This window comes from Mesocricetus auratus, unplaced genomic scaffold (assembly GCF_017639785.1).
Source record: "Mesocricetus auratus isolate SY011 unplaced genomic scaffold, BCM_Maur_2.0 Super-Scaffold_100033, whole genome shotgun sequence".
NCBI classification, from domain to species: Eukaryota; Metazoa; Chordata; class Mammalia; order Rodentia; family Cricetidae; genus Mesocricetus; species Mesocricetus auratus.
In genome coordinates, this window is record NW_024429213.1 from 9,432,078 (window position 1) to 9,450,841 (window position 18,764).

The window sequence follows — 18,764 nt, forward strand, 5'->3', positions numbered from 1 at the left end:
TCGGTGTCACAGCTCCCAGCCTGCGTGCCCTGACTTCCCTTCCCGCCAGCATCACCAAGTGGAGCTGGGTTCGCCCTTGAGGCTCTACGCCCCGGGGAGGCCGGAACCTCGCTGCTTCTCGGCTGCCCCCTTTCCCCTACCAGCCCTTCCCCCTTCTGGCGCCCAGAGCTGCTCCGGGTGCGCTGTAGAAGCTCAATACGTGTCAATTGAATTGAATTGCTGCGGGCGCAGGCTGGAACGCCGCCGCCGAGCCCGGATCTGAACGACGTTACCGAGTAGAAATTTATGTGCTGAACGGTTAAGCCAAAAGTTGTTCCCGGTCAAGTAAAATAAAACGCGGGAGATACTCTCGAGGCCGAGGTGATAGACGAGGGCAGACCCTCCAGCCATAGGAGGTCCGGACCGGGAAATGCTCGAGAACTGGGAGGAACTCAGGCGCATCCCAATTGCCTCTACGGCCGTCCCACCCCCTTGTGGCCCCAGGAGCAGCCCCCCCCCCCCGACAATTCCCACACAATTGAAAGGTCCCAGGAGCAAGGGCGCGGAGTCAGAACGGCCCCTGTTGCCGGTGGTGGTGTTTACGTATAGCTCTTCGCGCCTGAACGGGAAGTAGGTCCTCTGGGAAGAAGGGGCGAGGTGGGGGTGGGTGGACGCCCACGCGCACTCGGGCTCTGCCGGGCTGGGTCTCGGAGGGGACGCGAGGCCCGGAGAGCGCAGCGCTGGTGGCGAGAGACGGCAGTGGCGCCTGCCTCTGGGGTTTGACAGCTTTGGCTGAGAGGAGTGCGAGGCGCTTTATGGTAATTGCGGTCCTCCACTGGCCTTCTGGGTAGCAAGGGGAGTCTCGGCGCGCAGCAGGGAAAGCCGCCCCCCCGTTCCTCGGGCTGGGGATCTGTTGGCCGACCTAGCCGTCGCCGCCGCCCCAGTCGTCTCCACTCCCCTAGGACGTGAGCCCCGGCCGGGCGTGAATAGCCAACTCGGCCGGAGCTGGGACGGAGAGGGCAGAGAACGGCGGAGTGTGTGTGGGTGGGAGGGGGCGACGACACGACCCCACCACCCAGGTGGTTCGGGGTTCGGATGTGCCGAGGCCCCAATGCACCCGGGTGGGAATCGGTGACGACTGGGGAAAGTCGGGCGAACCTTTCCCGGGGAATCACCCCCTCCCGAACCCCCACCGCGGAGGCGCCGCAGCGGAGGGTGAGCGGAGATTGGGGAGCTCAAACTTGCGAGAGCTGGAGGCGGCGGCGGGCGGGCGGCTGTCGCCCGAGCGCTGCGCCTGAAGGGGGAGGGGAGGCGGCTGTTGAGAGGGAGGGAGGGCGGGCGGGCGGAGGGAGGGGAGGAGGAAGAGGAGGGAACCTGGGAGGGGGGACGCGTTGGGATCGCGGCGTGCGGCGGCAGACGGAGCCCGGGCTCCCAGCGGCAAGGTGAGGCAGAGCCGCGCTCCGGGCTGAACGGCGACGGAGCTCTTCGGCCGAGGGGGGAGACGCGCCGGAACCCAGATCACGACCGGGACCGGGAGCGGGAGCGAGGCGGGCGGCGGTGGCGGAGGGGGAGCACGCGAGCCGCCGGGCGGAGAGCCCGAGCCGCGCTGTCGCCGCGCAGGAACGACTTGGCCAACACACTCGCTCACACACACTCACACACACACCCAGCCCGAGCGGGCGCTCGCGGCGAACCGTCAACATGGCGCTGGGGCTCTTGCCCGAGCGCGGGCGGCAGCGGCGGCGCGGGATCTGCTGAGGCTGACCGAGCCCAGGCCAGCTGCGGGAGGCGAGGATCGCGCGGGGCCGTCGCCACCTGCCCTGAGGCTCCCAGCCCGCCCCGCCCGGCCCCACCCCTACGCGGCCCAGAGCCCACCCCTCCGCCGGGCCGACCCCGAGGGCAGCCGGCTGGCTGCAGAGGGAGACGGAGGCGAGCGAGTGCGGCGCCGGGAGCGGGCTGCGGGCATCCGGGGAAGGCAAACTTTGCTGCTCGCTGCGCTTCCCCGGCCCCGCTCCTTAACGTCGCCGCCCTCCCCCGATCCCGCACACGTCCACCCATCCAGCAAGCCGCCCCCGGATCCTCCTCGCCGCCTGGACTCCGATCCGGGGAAAACTTCAAAGCGCCGGATCGTAGGCTCCCTGCCTACTTCCCGACTGGGGATTTCAGGTCAGTGCCCGGAACACCTTTCCCCGGGGAGGCCGCGGGCGGGCTGGCGCGCGGGGGGACTGCAGCCGACCCCGTCCCTCGGGACTCCCACCCTTGGAGGGTTTCTCCTCCGACTCCAGTAGACCCCCGTAGGGAGGCTTAGCTACCTTGCTCGCTTTCGGTTTTACACCAGAGCTGTAAGTTATTAAAAATGCAGCCAACCTAAGCGGCCCCCGCGTGGGCACCAGGGAGGGAGGGAGGGACTCAACGGGGGACCAGCCGCCTCCCGAGGGGCTTGGAGGACGGGGAGTTGAGCGAGTGGAAGTTTGCAGCCTCTGTGTCTGCGCGGGAGCGCGGTCGTCGCCGAGCGTCGGGAGTCAGGCGGGGGGGTGCTGGGCTGGAAGCTGGGAAGCTCGGCGTTACCTCGCTAGCAGGAAGGGGAGGCGGCGGGTTCCCTTCTGCTTTCTTTTTCGACTCGGAAAAGAACTGTAAAAACCCCTAGCCGCCGCCGGTTCGTCTGGCCTCTCCTGGGGCCGGTGGTGCCTCGGAGTGGAACGACGGTTTGTGCGTGCGCTAAGCTAGTGTGTGCGGCGGGCGCCTCGGGCCGAGCCGAGCTCTACCTGCCGTCGTCGCGAAACTCTGGAGGGGAGTCCCGGTTTTTTTTTTTTCCCCCTCTTTGGCTTGCCCCAAAGCGTGAATCACGTGGATTTAGGAGGAAAAAAAACTACTAGGAATCCATGGAGAGCTGAAGATTCAGACCGGGCCATTCCGCCCGCCTGCCAGGTCAGCTGCTTTGTTTTGTAAATGTTCTTTTAAGATTCTAATTTGACCCCCTCCCATCTCCTCCTTTTGGGAGATATCCTTAGGGTCGGTTTTAAGTTCTGAATTTATTGGAGCGGTTGTAGACTGTTTGTGTGAGCAGGGGCAGGGTTTGGGGAGCGAGCAGAGCACCCAGCCCTCTGCTGGGCAGTGGGGAGCCTGGTGGGAAGCCCTGATGGGCGTGTGAAAGTCTGCGGCCGGAGGAAGTTGGTCCCACTCGGAGGGCGGGCGACACGAAGGCTCGGGGCGAAGAGGAACTTGCGCACCCGGCGCGATCCTCGGCTGAGGCGGGGAGGGCGAGGCGGCACAGGGCCAAGCGCTTGGAGCAGGCGGGAGGCTGCGCTGCCGAGCCACCACCAACCCGGGGGCTCTGGGCGGTGGCGAAGAGCGCCTGCTGTTTACGAAGAGAGCCTAGGAGCGCCCTGTACTTGGGCAGCTAGTGGCACGTGTAGTCCCGGCGGACTTCTGGCTGCCCGGTTGCACACGGGAACACGTACCCACGTCCCGAAGACGACCGAGCCCGTCCGCTTTTAGATCGAGGCCCAGCGAGCCTTAATTTGCTGCTAATGAATCTTTTCCAGAAGTCCGCGACCTCCAGCTAGACGCTGTGAGTGCCCGCGCGCGAAGGCGCGCGCCGCCGGCGTCTAGAAGGTGGGGGTTGGGGAAATGGGAAAGCGAAGAAGGAACTGGAGGAGGGTTATGTTTATTTAAAAACAAACCTCAAAAAGAAACCAGCGCTCTTCAAATAGGTTTCGTACTGCCTGGTTGCGTCTAGACTAGACAGTCCGGGGTTTTAACTGTGTAGCCCCCCTCCCCACGCACCCTTATTCAGAGAAGACTAGGAGAAGAGTACTGCTGTTTGGTTCTAAGGTTAGTCCTTTGGGCAAGAAAAAAAAATCCTAAAAAATGGACCGGGAGTTTTTTTTTTTTTTTAATGAGGAAATGGCCCACCCCAGAAGGTGGTGCGTTGTGAGTAGACAGACTTGGGTATTTCTAGCTATCTGACTTCCTGTGGCTTTGGAAACGGACGTCACCGGGAGAGATCGACCTGTTCAAGGTGCTGGATTTGGTTTTGCCAACAAAACTGCTTGTGTGGAAGGCATTTTGATTGTCGACCTCAGAGACGCCTGCATGGGCACTTGGGCAGTACTGGCTTCTCGGCCCTTCCTGCTCCATCCCTGACTTGTTACCTGGTCTGGGTTGCAGTGCTGGCTCTGGTGTTTATTTTGGGGTTGGATGGTGTCGAGTAGAGCTACACGGAGGCTTAATCTGAGGCTGGCCTTCAGTGCAGGGGTGTACACCACGTACAGAAACTGCCTGCGGTGGTTAGGGGATCACGCGGGGTTCGGTCACCAGGCGTTGGGCGGGTAGATCTGGACTGGGGCTCGATCAGCGCTGTCCTTTGAGGCGCTGTCACCAGTAGGTGACTGAGAGTTAATTAGGAAGTGTTCTCTGGATCAATGGGCCGCACAGCTCATTAGCGATTCTCTCCAGCCCTTTGCAGGGCCGGCCTGGCCTCCGCCTCCCACACAGCCCGGGCCCCCGCACTCCGGGCTGCGCAGAGTACCGCTGGGAAGTGGGGAGGGGTGGTCAGTGAGGGACAGCTGGCGGGCCAATATAACTTCGTAGGGCGGCGCGTTGCGTGCGGCGCCGCGAGGTCCACACAGCCCGCTCTTTCTTCCTGCTCGCGGTCGCCTTCACTGTGTCTTTAACTCGCTCTAGCTGGCTTTGCTGCCTGGCTGCTCCTCCCCGCCTCCCTCGCCTATCTCTTGTTCTCTAAGCACGACGCCTGTGCTCCCCGCCCAGTTTGGGATTAGACAAGATAAAAATAGGACTGCCCAGCGCGCAGAGCTGTGACTGTGCCCGGGTAGCCGGGCTGGTGCGAATGCAGGGTGTATGGTCTGGGGGAAGACTAGCAGGGCGCTCGGGGCGGCCAGATTCTTATTAGACCCTCACTCTCTACCCCGCAGGCGTCGTCACGCTCTCTGGACTCCGTCCGCTGTGAACCGTGCGGGCCAGGGGGACCTGAGCAGGGTCTCCGCGCTCTCGCGGGTGTTGTTGGTGTGCGGGTGATAGATCGGTCTAGACAGGCATGCAGACTCCCTCCCGGCTGAAGGACGGGGGCGGGAGGGGGCAGTGGAGACGGCAGCAGACTCCCGAGAGCGGCGAGCGAGCCGGCTAAAGCTAGCCTGCGGGCCCAGCAAGTCGGGTGGAAGGCAGGTTGTGTGTGTGTGTGTGTGGGGGGGTGTTCTCTTAACCCTTTAAGTGCGTTAAAGAGTTTAAGGGGGAAGAGGAACTACGAGTTTAGTAGACGAGACTGGAAGTGGAGTGGTCCGCACGGTTGGGGGGCCTGAAGGCTAGACCTCCTACTGTTTTCCTTTATCTACTGCGTGCATCCACCGATTCTTTCACCAATCCAAATGCAGCTGCTAGGCAGAGTAACTAGCTTAACCCGGTACTTGTTGGGAGCTGGGATCCCAAAATGGGTACCTTCACTTAAGGATCTGACTTTGAGAACAGACTATGAAAACCTGCTTCTTAGAGGAACTGGCCTGTGTAGGGTAGACTCAAAGTGAGAGAAGGTTGTTGGGCAAAGGCTCTGACCCAGGCTGCTGCAGATTAAAGGCCCTGGGCCTGAAGTGCCAGGCCAGGAAGTATGGTGTGTATGCATTGGAGGAAGAACACGGCCTTCCTTGAGCTGTCCATATATAAACACTTAACCATGAACTTGTGAACAGTTATAGTCAGACATTTTCAGGGAGACAATCTAAATAGGAGATGGTCTGGATACTTGATGTATCATTTGTGTATCGATGGTCTATAATTTAATACAACTCAACATACATTAGTTCTTTCCAGAGCTGAATATTGATGGGTGGGTCCCCCTATAGATAATTAACTTATTCCCTCCCCTCTTTTTCCTCTTAAAGATTTGTGGTCTAAGGTTCCTCTGTTTACATTTAAACTGCAAAGCCATGCTGCTCTGGTCAGGAAATGAACTGCATTATAGGGATAGCCAAAGAATCTGGGTAGTAGGGAGGAATGCTCAGATTAAGACGTATCCCGGAATGACGTGTGCTGCAACAAATCAAGACACTTTGGTCCCTAAATCCTAATGGAACTAGAGATATACATAAGAGATAAAGAGCTGGCCTAGAGGAATGTAAACATGGGTATGCAAATGCAGAAATGTATGGTGGTATTCTGAAAGAAAAACTATAGACTTTGTGAAGCTGCAAACGGGCAGAAGTTCAATTGAAAATGTGAAGGCGGTCACTTGGAAAAAAGCACAAAAGGCACACATATGCATACATACCCATGCTTAGATACAACACAGGGGCCAATTACCAAGACCTCCCCTTTGCCTTGATGAGGAAGACTGATTGGGAGCAAAACTGGACAACTACATTGATGCTTTCTCAGGGAAACAATGTGTTTGGGCAGTAGAAAAATAGCAAAGCAGCTCCCAAGCTGCCAGGTGGCCCTTGCTTAGGATTCCTTTTAGTTCTTGCCCTTGCTGACCAGGTAGCAGGAATTCTGAAGAGCCTGGGAGGTCTTGACCTTGGGTGGCTGGAGTGGGGAGAAAAAAGCAGTAGCTCTCTACTTTGTGGCAGGGAGAAAGCTGTCAGACTGTAGTAAAGACTTGTTGGCGAAGGTGGTGGCAGGCTTGGACTGACAAACAATCGGAAGACGCGTGCCCTCTGGGAGAAATAAAGGGAGAGAGTGGTATGCTTTCATTTTGGTATGCTTTTATTATGTATTTTTCCTTCCCACTGGAGGAGACCAAGCTGGGACGACCTGTGCTGGGTGCATTAGCAGGCACCTCAGTGACCCCAGAAGGGCATGTAAACTCCTGCTAGGGTTTAGTTTGCTTGGGCACCGATTTGCCTCGCTCCCTCTTTGTTTAAGGCCAGTCAGGAATTCCAGTTTTTATTGGGAAGATCATACTTGGGTGGAGCCCAGCCGGGCCAGGCAGGGCAGGGCAGGGCTGGGCAGGGCTGGGCTGTATGGAAGCCCCGAGTGCTTCCCCAACCATAATACAGTCTTCAGGAGCAACCTGCAGCCCTTAACAATGCCTCCCTAGTTTCCTTGAGCACTCTTCGAAGGTCCAGACACCTAGCCAGGCAGCGTGGGGAATCCTCAATGCTGAGTCCCACTGCTCTTCCGGAAGGCGCTCGGAAGGCCCTTTGTTAGGGTGTCCTGGGAGTCGATGCAAAGCATAAATGCAGTGTTTTGGCCGAGCAGTCTCTTGGAACAGTCTGGATCTGGTTTAGTGGGGGCCTTTCCCAAACTTAGGAAGGCTTTGGCTGGCCACCTTCAGAGGGACTTGGTCAGCGTTGATGGCCAATGGGATTCCTGCTGAGACCGAGGTGGCCGAGCTGAGCTATCCGAAAGAGGTGTGGTGTTAAGCTCTCCGTCCATCTCCATTGCTAACTCAACCTGGTTCATCTTGAGCACTTGGCCCAAAGCATGCCCTGGCCACTTCCCCAACAGCTTCCCAAACTTGATCCTCAACATTTTGTGGGGTGGTAGTTAATGGTGCTCTCCTGGGGGTGTTTCTGAAGGTTCCCGTTCTGGGCTCAAGCTCAATTCTGTGTTTTCTCAATCCAGATTCTTGTGGTATGTCTCCACTTATTTTTTCCAGAGCCCGAGTACTGCTAGCCAGCACCCACAGCCGGGCTCCCCACGATTAGACAAATGGAGAAGTCCACTCAGGGAAGATCCTGACAGCATAAAATATAATTTGTGATCTAAAAGACAGTTTCCAGTATAATCTCATTATGCACCACAGACTGCCGGTGTTATTTTGTGGAAGGCGGACAATGATCAATTTACATTGACCCGGGGCTGGGCGAGCTTTTAGATGGTAATTGCCATATTGATTTGCATGCAAAAAGGAGACCTGCTAAAATTAAAGACCGGAAGCTAAATTAAACTAAATTTATTGTCTAGGTGCAAACCAGGGGAACTATTGGGGGAGGGAGGTGAGTCAGGTTAGGTCGACCGGGGCCCGAACAGGTAAAGAGGCTCTCAGAGCCTGGGGGGCAGTTTACAACTTTCCCGAATATCTTTACCTTGTGATTTCAAAATGTGGGAAGGGAGTTGAGTTTAAGGGAAAAGTTAGAAAAAGGTACAATTGCCGCGAAGGCCCTAGGCCTTTTAATGTTGAGGGAGGTTTATAGGGCTATGGGGGGGGGTCTTCCTGCACCATTTCCGGCACTCCCCACCTCCCATTTCTATTGTTCTGGCTCCATCAGCCCTTTGCTATGGTGCCCGGGACACCAAAATCTGAAGAAAGGAAGAAGGGAAAGGGAGCCCTCCTCTCCCCGCCTCGCTCCTTTCCCTCCCCCTGGAGCGGTAGACCTTGTGGGCGGGAATGTGTTAGGGGCTAAGCATGACCTCCACCTAAACAAGGCCCAGTGGGTCGCAATGGTGGTACTGTAGGCAATTGTCTCACGACGGAAGCTTTGGTCACAAGCTCGGCTGGATGGCAATTGCTCGGGAAGCCGCTGACTCCAGGTGGCCGATGTTGGGGGTGAGGAATTCGGGTGGATTGTACTGGAGCAGGGGAAAGTGTCTGCGGGCCTACCTAGTGCTAGGGACAGGGAGATTTGTCTCTAGAAATTCTGGCATGCTAGGCCAGTTGGGGGGCAGGCGGGAGCTGGAAACTCCAGCCGGCAAGCCAAGGCTGGAAAGTTTTTAAAAGAGAAAGAAAGCCACTTGCTGAGGGCTGGCTGGGAGCCAGGTCAGCTGGGCTGCCCGGCCACTGGGCTGGTGAAGAGAGGGAGTGTGCAGTCCTTTTCCACGTAGACCCTCTCCTTCCTTGTGTCTCTGGCTCTATTTCAGAGGCTGTCCTGTAGCAGAGTTGCAGAAACTGGCAGAGGTGACCAGGTGTCTAGTGCCTGAACAAGTCCTCACTGAGCAAAGGTGACGATTGAGCTTTCAGTGGGAAAGTTCCAAAAGCAACCAAAGGGGGGGGGGCCTAGAAATTAGGAGGAAGTGGGGAGAGGATGTTGGCACTAAGGTTGAAGGCCATATCCTGGGAGGAAAGGTTGGAAAGGGAAAGTCCTCCAACCTGCCTCGTGCTTGGCTTTTGATGGGGACATTGGAATGCCCAGCCGAGCCTGATATCTTCTAAGTCACTTGGCTGATATTTTCTCTCCCACATGTCCCTACGGTGTTTTCTTGGAGCCTTGGAAGAGCTAGATAGACACAGACACACCTTCCAAAGGCCTTTTGCTCTATCTAGATAATGTATTGTACTATGTGGCAAGTCGGAGGTGGAAATCTCTGCCATGGGAACAGTAGTCAGCATTTTCCCTGAGAAAAGAGCCGCCGGGCCACCTACTCAGGTGCTGTAGGCTTGCACCCTAAGGGAGTGTGGCACCTTGTTGGCCCTCACACCAGGGCATCTCAGTGCCAGAGATTTGTAGCATATAGGGGGAGATTGTGAAAGCCTTTTTCAGTGGCCTTAGAGATTGCTCTAATGTTTTGGGCTCATGCTGGCTGAATTACATACGGCTCATGTGCTGGCAAGGTAAAGATCCGAGACTCAAGAAGTCTTCCAAACTTATTGAGGGGAAGACAATATGTGAAAACGGGGATTTCAGATGACACAATTGGACCAATAATTGGCTCCTCTCCGCAACTCCAGGACTGAGTTTGACCATGGCCCGTTTTTTTACTAGCTGTGTGACCTTGGGGGCAAGTTATTTATGGCCTCTGAGCCTCAGTACATTTCTTCATTTGTATGACTGGGAATAATTATCTGCCTTTAGGATCAAAGACAATGCTTGGCACATAGTAGGCCCAGAGGGTTAATAATTGCCCTGAATGACTGCCCGTGTTTCTATAAGTTGCTGTCCTCAGTTCTCTGTTGCCCCCAAGACCTGCTAGGCCAGTGTCCCAGGGACCAAGGATGCAGGTCAGCTGCTCCCTCCAGGGACATTCCTCTGGTTCAGCCTCTTCGGGCTCCTCTTTCCCTTTGTCAGAGTTCTTTGCCTTATGCCTTTAAGGGATTCCATATGCAACGACTCGAATTTTTTCCCTCTAAGTGGGATCATTATATGGTTAGGAATTGATTCCAGAACTGGTATCTAGGTGCTGTTCGGCAAGTTTTCCAGTCATTATTTCAGGGAAGGGGACTGGAGCCGCTGGAGAAGTCCTAGTTAGAAGTGGTGAAGGAACGGCCTGCTGCAGAGGTCAGAGGGGCTGTGGTTTGATAGGGATTAAGTGCGGGTGTTATGAAGGCCCGATGTGGTTTTCAATAAAGTCGGCCAGAGATTGCTTCTTTTATATCGATATGTATTTAAAAAAATTACTAGCACGAGAAGAAAACCAGACCTGTATGGATCCAGGGCGGTAGTAAGCTACTGTGATCAGGTTTCCTCTTCGACTCCCAGAGGGTAAGTCAGCTTTTGATTGAAGCTACACTTGGTTCTTGACTCTCAGGGGATGCCTGCTCTGAAACAGGAGCCCTCCTCCCTCCCCCCTTCCCGTCTTTCCCTAAAAGCCTTTGTGCTGAAAGAGCTTCAGTAGGCACGAATCCCTGGTCCTTCTAAAGAATGCCTTACAGCCTTTGCTGACATTGTTTTGTTGAGCAGTGGGTTTTACCAGGCCAGCAGTTTTGCGCCCGTCTCAGCTCACTATTTTAGAGGTAGTATGTGGACAGGATGCTCCTACCTGTGGTGATGCTGCAGTGTGGATCCCAGCTGCCTGGAATCTGAAGGTTCTCTAACCTTTGCCCTGGGGGCCCTTCACAAGGGGGCAAAGGTGGGGAGCTTGAGGACCCGGGATTGTTTTCAAGGGTGTTTGTTTTTTGGAGCCAAGAGGCCGAGGGTGGACACAGGCGAGAGTATGTTCCAGCTCTGAGTCTGATTTAAAAACTTGCTTTAATTGGAGAAACTCCTAGGCATTTCACAGTTCTGTACAAATGCAAACTTGAAATAGCTCAAGACCTACGTCATTTAGGAAAGGATAAATGAAGTACAAAAATGTTCAAACTATGTAAATCCTTGGAGTTGTCTGCCCTCCCATAAACACATGACAAGTGCCAAGGCATTTCCAGTCAAAACACCCATGGACCCAGCAGCCTCCATCCTTTGTATTTATTATTTTATTAACAACATTTTACACAGCGTTTAACAAGCCCAGACTGCCCGCTTTTCACAGTGACTGGGGTGGAACGTTGGGTGGGGGTGGGGAAAAGTGGTCTACAAACCCACTAGCTGGAGAGATCTCTCCAGATGGAGAGGCAGTTTATTTCTACTGTCCAAAAAAGCCAAAAGTAGTACTGAGGAGAAAGCGCTCCCCTCCCATCCTAGGAGCACGGTTGAGCTTCTGTAACGATGGCTCCCAGCTCCCACTTGGAAGGTAAAACAGGCTACTCTGCCCCTTGCTTATTGGTGCTCTTCAAAGAACAAGTATTTGTCTGTCATTATTCCATATCCTGGTGGAAAGTTTCTAACGAAAAGTAATGCCTTTCTTAAGTCATAAAATGAGCCTAGTGTGATTATTTAATTAAAATCTATTTAAGGACCGATTAGGCGTGTAATTTGCGCTAATAATGACGATTATGGAAATGTTCAACTTAACCAAAAATCATAAAGGAGACATTTTGATCAGTGGGGCGACCAGTAAGTATTCGATGAGTTGGGCGATTTCTGAAGTACCAGAGGCAGACCTGTGGGCCTGCACAGACAGCAGACATGCCCAGCTACTGTGGCACCTTGGAGAGCCGCAGGCCTCCCTGTCACAGTCCCAGCCTGGTCACTTGGCCCAGTGGCCTAGGTGTGTGAGCAGCTATCTCTTCCCATCCCATTTCCCCAGACTCTACCAGAGGCTCAAACTCTGCGAGAGGGCTGCTAAACCACAGCGGAATCTCCGCGAAATGGCGGTGCTCTCGGGCTCTAACAAACTGCACCGAGAAACACAGGCTTCCTTAGCTGGCCTTGGCTAGAGCCTGGAGGGGTGGGGTGGGGGGAGAGCCAGGGTCCCTTGTTCCGGAGAAACCTGCCAGCTGCTGGGCTTGGTGCGAAGGCGAAGGCAGACACAATGCTGCTGTTGTTGGTTTGATCTCTAACTGTGGATTGTTAGTCTGGCTTTAACTATGTGGTAAGGGGGGAATGTGAAGGCTGTTTACAGCGAGTGCAAATAATGTGACAGCTGTTGGCGCGCGCGCGAGCAGTGCCGAGCCTCCTCAGCACTCACACAAAGCATGCACTATGCAGGCCCCGCGGAGGAGCTGCAGAGGTGGCCACCACTTTGTGGCTGGCGCTTTCGGATGAGAGAAAGCCGGGTCACATCCCATCACCAGTCAATCCCCAGCATACACCTTAAGGACTTCCCAAGGGTGGGGTGAGGGTGTGGAATGGTTTATATGTTGTGGTTTAGGGAACTTGTTAGGCAGAGGTGTCAGAAGAAGGCCCAGGGGACCTAGAGTGTCAGTGTCTGGGAGGGGTTTGGCTAAGATCCATGGACCTAGGTCCTCAGCTGCTTGTGACAGAGTTTGCAAGATTTGGGGAAACAACCAGCAACCATAGTTAGCTTGTTGGAAAGAATGTGTTGTTAACGGAAGGCTTTCTGGAGATTCCAGGGACTCTGAAGGCTGTTCCTCTTCTGCAATGGCCCTATTCAGACAAGTTAGACAGAGACAGGCGGCTGCTGTGTTCTGGGCACTGGGCACTGTTCCTCAGGACGGAAATGCAAGTTTGTGGGTTCAGGGCCCAGAATGGTGTGCATTGCAGGGGAAGGGGTGCAGGTTGACTTTGACTCACTTTTCATGGCCTTCAGTTACAGTCACAAAAGGCTTGCTGGGAGCAGCAACGCTCTAGCACCAGTGTGAAAGGCATAGATGGTCAAGAACTTGGGTCTGTCTGGTAGGTGGCCGGGGCAAGGGAAGAGTTAATGTCACCCCATCCCCCAGGAATCCCAAGCAAGCCCTGGCTGTCCCTGGGAGATGGAGAATCTCTTCCAGCTGACTTAATTCTATATTCTCCCCTTCTCTGTGACTTTGGCCCTTGGGTGGACAACCTGCAGGATGTCTGAGTCCAGATACTCCCCACCCTTTCCCCGGGTAAACATGTTTTAAATGTGGACTTTTACATATTCCCCCGGGGGAGCTGGGAGATGCTTCTGGAGTGATACATGAACTTCGGTGCCAGTTCTATAAATTGGTCTCTTTTTATGACGTGTGCCATTTTCTGTAGGAATGTTGCTTGCAAAACGAGTTTCGCCTTGGAGGAAAGGCGGAAAGATAAACAAGCCTGCAACGCCAAAACACTGGCGGTCTTTCCCTCCTTCCAGCTCTCTTAAAGCAGCCGGGCTGTATTTCCAGGATTAGACTCGTGCTTCTAAGGAGGGACTTGGTTGGCTTTTTTCCCCCCAAGCAAATGCAAATTAGAGAAAAATAATTTTCTTTCAACGATATGCAATGTATTAGTCACTTGTTATCGTGCTCCAAGGCAGGCCTCATTTGCGCGTCTGCCAGCTCGCTCACATCTGCTCAGCGCTGTTGGGGCATTTTAACCTTGGCGGTGTCGTGTCTAGTCCCATGGATCAAGGAGGAGTAATTAAGCTCTGAACAGCCACAAAAAAATTCGTGGGTTCCCATCTATATGGCTTTGTTTTGGGGGTACTGTGAGTTCCAGGACGGAGTAGCAGACATGGAATTCCTATTGTTCCTTGTAAAGAAAGTGAATGTCTCTCTCCTGGCCCTCACTCCCTAGCCATCCCAGGACTTCCAGGCTCTGCACAATCAGCAAGAAGCCTGCATGCAAATTTCAGGACCCTTGCGGTTTCCACATTTCTTAAAAAGTTCCTTTGTGCTTACTAGGGATAGCCTTCCGTGTAACTTGCTACTTTCTGTAGCGGGGAGTGACATTGAACGTGTTTCGTTTGGACAAAGCTTTAGCGGAGACGTGGACTACTTATGGCCTTCATGTGGGGCGTTTATTTAGGATCTCTCTCCAGGTTGTATGGACTCCCCGTAGGGACTGAACTCTGTTGGACCAGGCCCAGTATGGGGGGTGGGGCCTGTAAGGAGGAGTCCTGGCTTTCTTAGGTTTTGGGTGCTGGATCCACCTCCTTTTTTTTTTTTTTAAAGGAACCCTTGTTTCCAAATTCACCTCACCTGTATTTTGGTGTACATGTAGTTCACTGGCTAGTTAGTGTGGCACAACCTGAAGGAAACTGAAAGGGACAAAAAGCCAGGGAGCCTCTGGCCATCCCTGTAGAAGGGAAAGAGGGAAGCCCATCTCTCCTTGATTTTGGGAGCAAGCAGTGGGAAGTCTGGTCCCAGCAACTGGGGCTCTGCCTAGCGTAGGTGATATATGACCAGCAACCCATTTTGGATTTACGCTCCGTGTCGGCAGGGCTCCACTCCTGTCCCATTTTACTGTAGACTATACTTGGCCTCATCTTCCTAGGGGAGGGTCCAGAGCAGCAGCCCTCTGGTTTGACTGAAGGGAGCCCACAGTGAAAGTGGGGATGGTTTGTAGTACCAACTCTACCATTTCCCTCGGGGGCTCGAAATCTGCCTGAAGCCACGCAAAAGTTAGTTTCTGTCTGAAATTTCATTGTGGGGACCAAAGGAGTCATGGAGACTCCAGCAGAGGGACCCTGGAAGTTCTCCCTGAGAACACAGGGTTCCAGGGGTTAACTGGGAGTGGGGGGGGTTGCTCTAGGAAGAATTGGTAGGGTTTCTGGAAGGCCTGAGGGCACTCCTGGATGGTCCTGCTGGGACCTTGGCAGGGAACTGGGAGAAGGGGCAGGAGTTAGTGAGGGCAGAGCAGTACTAGGAGAGATGGGCCCCTCACATCTTGCTCCATAGAGGCCTGGAGAGGGGTGCCCCTCCTCTCTATGTGCTGCCACTAAGGGCGGCTCTCTGCTGTGATCCCAGGAGTTTCAAGAAGCTGGGGGGAATCAGGTCTGTGTCCTCTCTGCTCTCCGCCTTTTGGTTTGCTGCTGATGTAAAATTGGGCATTGTGGGGGACAGAGTCAGCAGTTGTGGCTCGGAGGATGTACCTGGGCAGCTTGGACCACACCTCTAAACCCCACACCTCAGATGCTAAGATGGCTCAGGACCTGGGAGCAATTTGAGGGTCCCCTACTCATCAGCTATGTGACATCTGGGAAAGCAGCCCAGGAGGACCCGCCCTGCATTGCACATCCGGGAAAGCATTTTCTTTTCATTTCCCACCCCCACACGGGCCCTCCCCCCAACATTCTAAAATAGAAACTTCTTCCCCCTCCCTTCCTTGACACCCAGAGCGTGGTGCTGCTGTGACTCAGTCTGGGTTTGGAGCAACCCCAGGAAGGGCTGGCACTAGCTTTAAGCTTGAGTGAAACCCACACTAGTCATCGTTATCCCCCCCCCCCCCCCCAGCCTGGCCCCTCTGTAGCTCCTTCCTCAGCACCCTGCTCATGATAAAGACCATGTAGCCATTCTGGGACTTAATATGAACAGTGTGTTTAGTGGAGTCAGATGCTGTTGGGGTTAACCATGGCCAGCTCCAGCTATTGCCAGACAAAACTCAAGTCCATAGTGCAGCTGAAGCCTCTGGAAAACACAGTGCCAAATATTTACAGAGGGGGCCAAGGTTGGAGAGGTTCGGCCACCTGCCCAGGGACATAGGGTGGGTGAGGGTGACCGTAAGAGAGCCATGGGAGGAGACGCCTCTTTTTCTCACCTAGCACACCGACCTGAGCAGCTTACCTAATGTCTCCCCTAAGCTAGAATCCATTCCACGCCTGTCCAACCTGCCTAGATAGAGAAAAGCCCCCAAAGAAGGGACTCTGTCAGCACTCGAGTGGAGAGGAGCGCTGCTTTTCCTGTTGTGGGTGCGGGTGGCCCTGATGGCAGTGGGAGCGGTGCGTTGTTGTGGGGTGACAGTCAAGGAACAGAGAAGGTTAAAAGAGCCTCGTATTTCACCGCTCTATTCTTTCCTTAGCCTACTACTCCCTGTTGTCCACAGGGTAAATCTTAGATGTCCTTAAAGAAGAAACAAGGAAATTGGGTGTGGTGGTATATGACTTTAATCCCAGCAAAGACACATAAATCTCTCGAGTTCCAGGCTAGCTAGAACAGTAAGACCTTGTCTTTAAAAAAGGAAAGCGTGTGCCCTTTTCCTGGATCTACAGTGCTATCTTGGCAGGGATCCGCGAAATGGTGTTAAAAGGTACTCCTTGGGGGTCGCCTCGTAGCCTTTCATAAAGAGTAGCAGTGCTCCTTCTCAAGGATGCTAAGGTTAGAGGGATGCCGTCTAATCCTGACCCTCTTCTGCCAGTCAGGTCCCTCTCCCCTGTGTCCAGGCCAAGCTTGGGTACTCTAGCCACACAACCTTTAGCTCTGGAGCAATGATTGCTCAAAGTCCGTCCAGGTGACTCCAGTTAAACACAGCACCAGCAGCTGCAACCACATACCGTGTGTAGCCGTGACATGTTGATTCCCCCAGATCTCTGTGTACTACGTGCAGTTAGTAATCAACCTGTTCCGTAAGACTCAGACAGCCCTCCCTGCCTGTCTCTCCTCAGAACCATCCTTTCTTGGCATTGCCTTCCTGTCCCTTACTTTTCTCTCCACAACTGGTGAAAGGGGTTAAAACCCAGAGCCAAGGTAAAGCTAACAACTCGCCCTCGGAACAGGCTGGTGCTCGTAAAGAGCTTTTTCATGAGTGACTTCACACATCTTGGCATAGCCTGCATGTAGAAGGGGCCAAAAGCGAGCCTCTTCCTTATATATAGCAGCCAAGTGCCTTGAGGCATTCTGTATTCTCTTAGCACATCCCACAGCCAAGGGTCAGCAAAGTCTATTGTGAAGTGCTTTGCCTCAGAGGTAGAAAGCAGAGAGCCCTAGCCATTTCTAGCACTCTCTAGAAACTGGTTGGGATGAGTTTGCCGAGGGTTGCTCTCTTCAGCCTCTTGGTCTCTGGTTTTTCACCCATGTGTCTGGGTGATGGCAGTCCCCGCTCCTCAATGGTTTAGTGGAAGCAAGATGTTTCTGCTGATTATGTTTCTGCTGGGGGCTTGGGCTGCCCTCATTTGTCATTCCTGCCCGGCAGGAACCCCTCCCCCCAGTCACAGGCCCTTTCTACTCTGTTCCTCTTTGGTCAGGCACCTGAAGAGTTAAAAGTCCTTTAGCTTGTTGCAATGGAATTATGGCTGGCAGTGACGCCGCTGTTTGTTCAACAGACCTCCACTTTTAAACAGTTCACAAAAAGTTCATGGAGCAGCTAAAGATTGTAAGTGTGTATACACATTGACGAGTGTGCATGCACACGCACGCTAGGGTGCTTCACTGTGCAACTCTCCTTGGTTTAGCTGCCCCCACCCCCCAACCACACACAGAGGAGACAGAAATGCGCTCCAGGCCTTAACTCTCAGTCTGACCCTATGTGACAATTCAGCCTGATGGCTAACGTTACTTATCTGACATTAGTATTGAAAATACTGAAGGACGAGCCCCAGCCCAGAGCGGGGCTAAAGCTTACTAGGTCTAGTCTATCCCAGGTGGCCTTTTCTGGAAAAGCAGAGATGCTCCTGAGCTTTTGTGGGGAAGACGACAGGCATTCCCTAAGCTGATTCTTGAGGTTCCCTGAGGTACTTTCCCAAGGTGGTCCACTTAAGGGGGAGGTATGTAGAAGGCTGCTGGGTTTCAATGGAAGGCCACTTGAGGAACTGGAGCCGGGAGTTTTGACTTTCCTTAGACAGGTTCTTTTTCCTGGTATTGGTTGTGGAGTTCTCCTGTTCCCAATGGGATTTCTGCACTTCATCGGTGCTCCACGAAGGCATGGTGTGGTTCCCGGTGCAGCCTGCTGTCCAGGACACCTGCATCAAGGAACAGCGCTCTACTTGATCAGGCCACCCACAGTGTCTTCCCTTTGTTGTGAGAACGGGCAGCAGATCCTCAGGAAAGGGACGGTCCATGGGTAGGTCTTGGGTTTCCAGCACTGGTGTGGCGTTCCGTGATTGCTTTGTGTATCTGGAAGATGGAAGACAGTGAACAGCACGCAGCCTTTCCCCAACACCCCAGCCAGTTCCCCTATGCGCTGTGCCTAAGCCGTTTGGAGTTCCCCTGTCTGAAGAAATAGACCCTTCCCAGGAAAACAGCTTCACCAAAGTCCATTCCCATGAGGCCTTCACAGATTCCAGTCTCTTCGGGGCCCTTCCTCCCCTTCCAGCTTCATTGTTGAGCTCTAACTGTGCGTGGTGTGTTGATGCGTGGTGTTCTATGGTTGGGGGCCAATGGGGGTTGCTGGTGGACAAAAGACCTAGTTAGGACAAAGAAAGGAGCATAGCTGAGCTTTTGGATTCAGTCCTCCCGAGCCTTCCCCACCCCCAGTCCCTGGCAGAAGAGTCCCTGGACGGGGTGCCTCCACCCAACCGACCTGGCAGTCTGCTTCTCCGTGTGCTAAAGTGTAAAAGCGAGCATTTGCATATTTTCTCCTGCTAACAAAGGAAATGTGTCGACTTAAGGGAACATTTGGGCTTTCGGAAACTGTGTGGGTGTGTGTGTGAGGGAGGAGAAAGAAAAGTTCCCCCGATGATCTCTCTGCACACCAATTACTTCACACTCAGGTTCGGGTCCCGTGGAAAAATGCCGTGGTCTGTCCTGGACAAGGAAAACTGAGATGTGTTTGTGAGCGGGGAATTGCCGAGGGCCATCGGTCCCAGGCATTAAAGGCTCCCCTACTTATTAACCCAGCATTTAACAGCAGGATATGGGCTGAAGCGCAGTCAAAAGAAACGGCTCAACCTCCAAAGAGCAATTAAAATCCTGCACGAGGATAAATCACGCGCCGTGATAATCCTGTTAATAAAAT

The 18,764-nt window shown here is 54.0% G+C and overlaps 1 protein-coding gene across 9 annotated transcripts in view; it reads left to right on the top strand.

Moving 5' to 3' along the window:
• Bcor (BCL6 corepressor) overlaps positions 1–18,764 on the top strand; it is a 123,161-nt gene that overhangs the window by 78,513 nt on the left and 25,884 nt on the right. Inside the window, exon 1 of one of the 9 annotated variants that reach the window (XM_005080564.4) lies at positions 1,957–2,145. The exons of 3 other annotated variants lie outside the window; for them this stretch is intronic. The gene's annotated coding sequence lies outside the window, so the exon portion shown is untranslated. Of the gene's footprint in view, positions 1–1,956; positions 2,146–2,641; positions 2,908–3,200; positions 3,551–18,764 lie in introns of those variants that run through there. 5 more of the 9 variants (XM_005080563.4, XM_005080566.4, XM_005080565.4 and 2 more) reach the window with 5 other exon arrangements.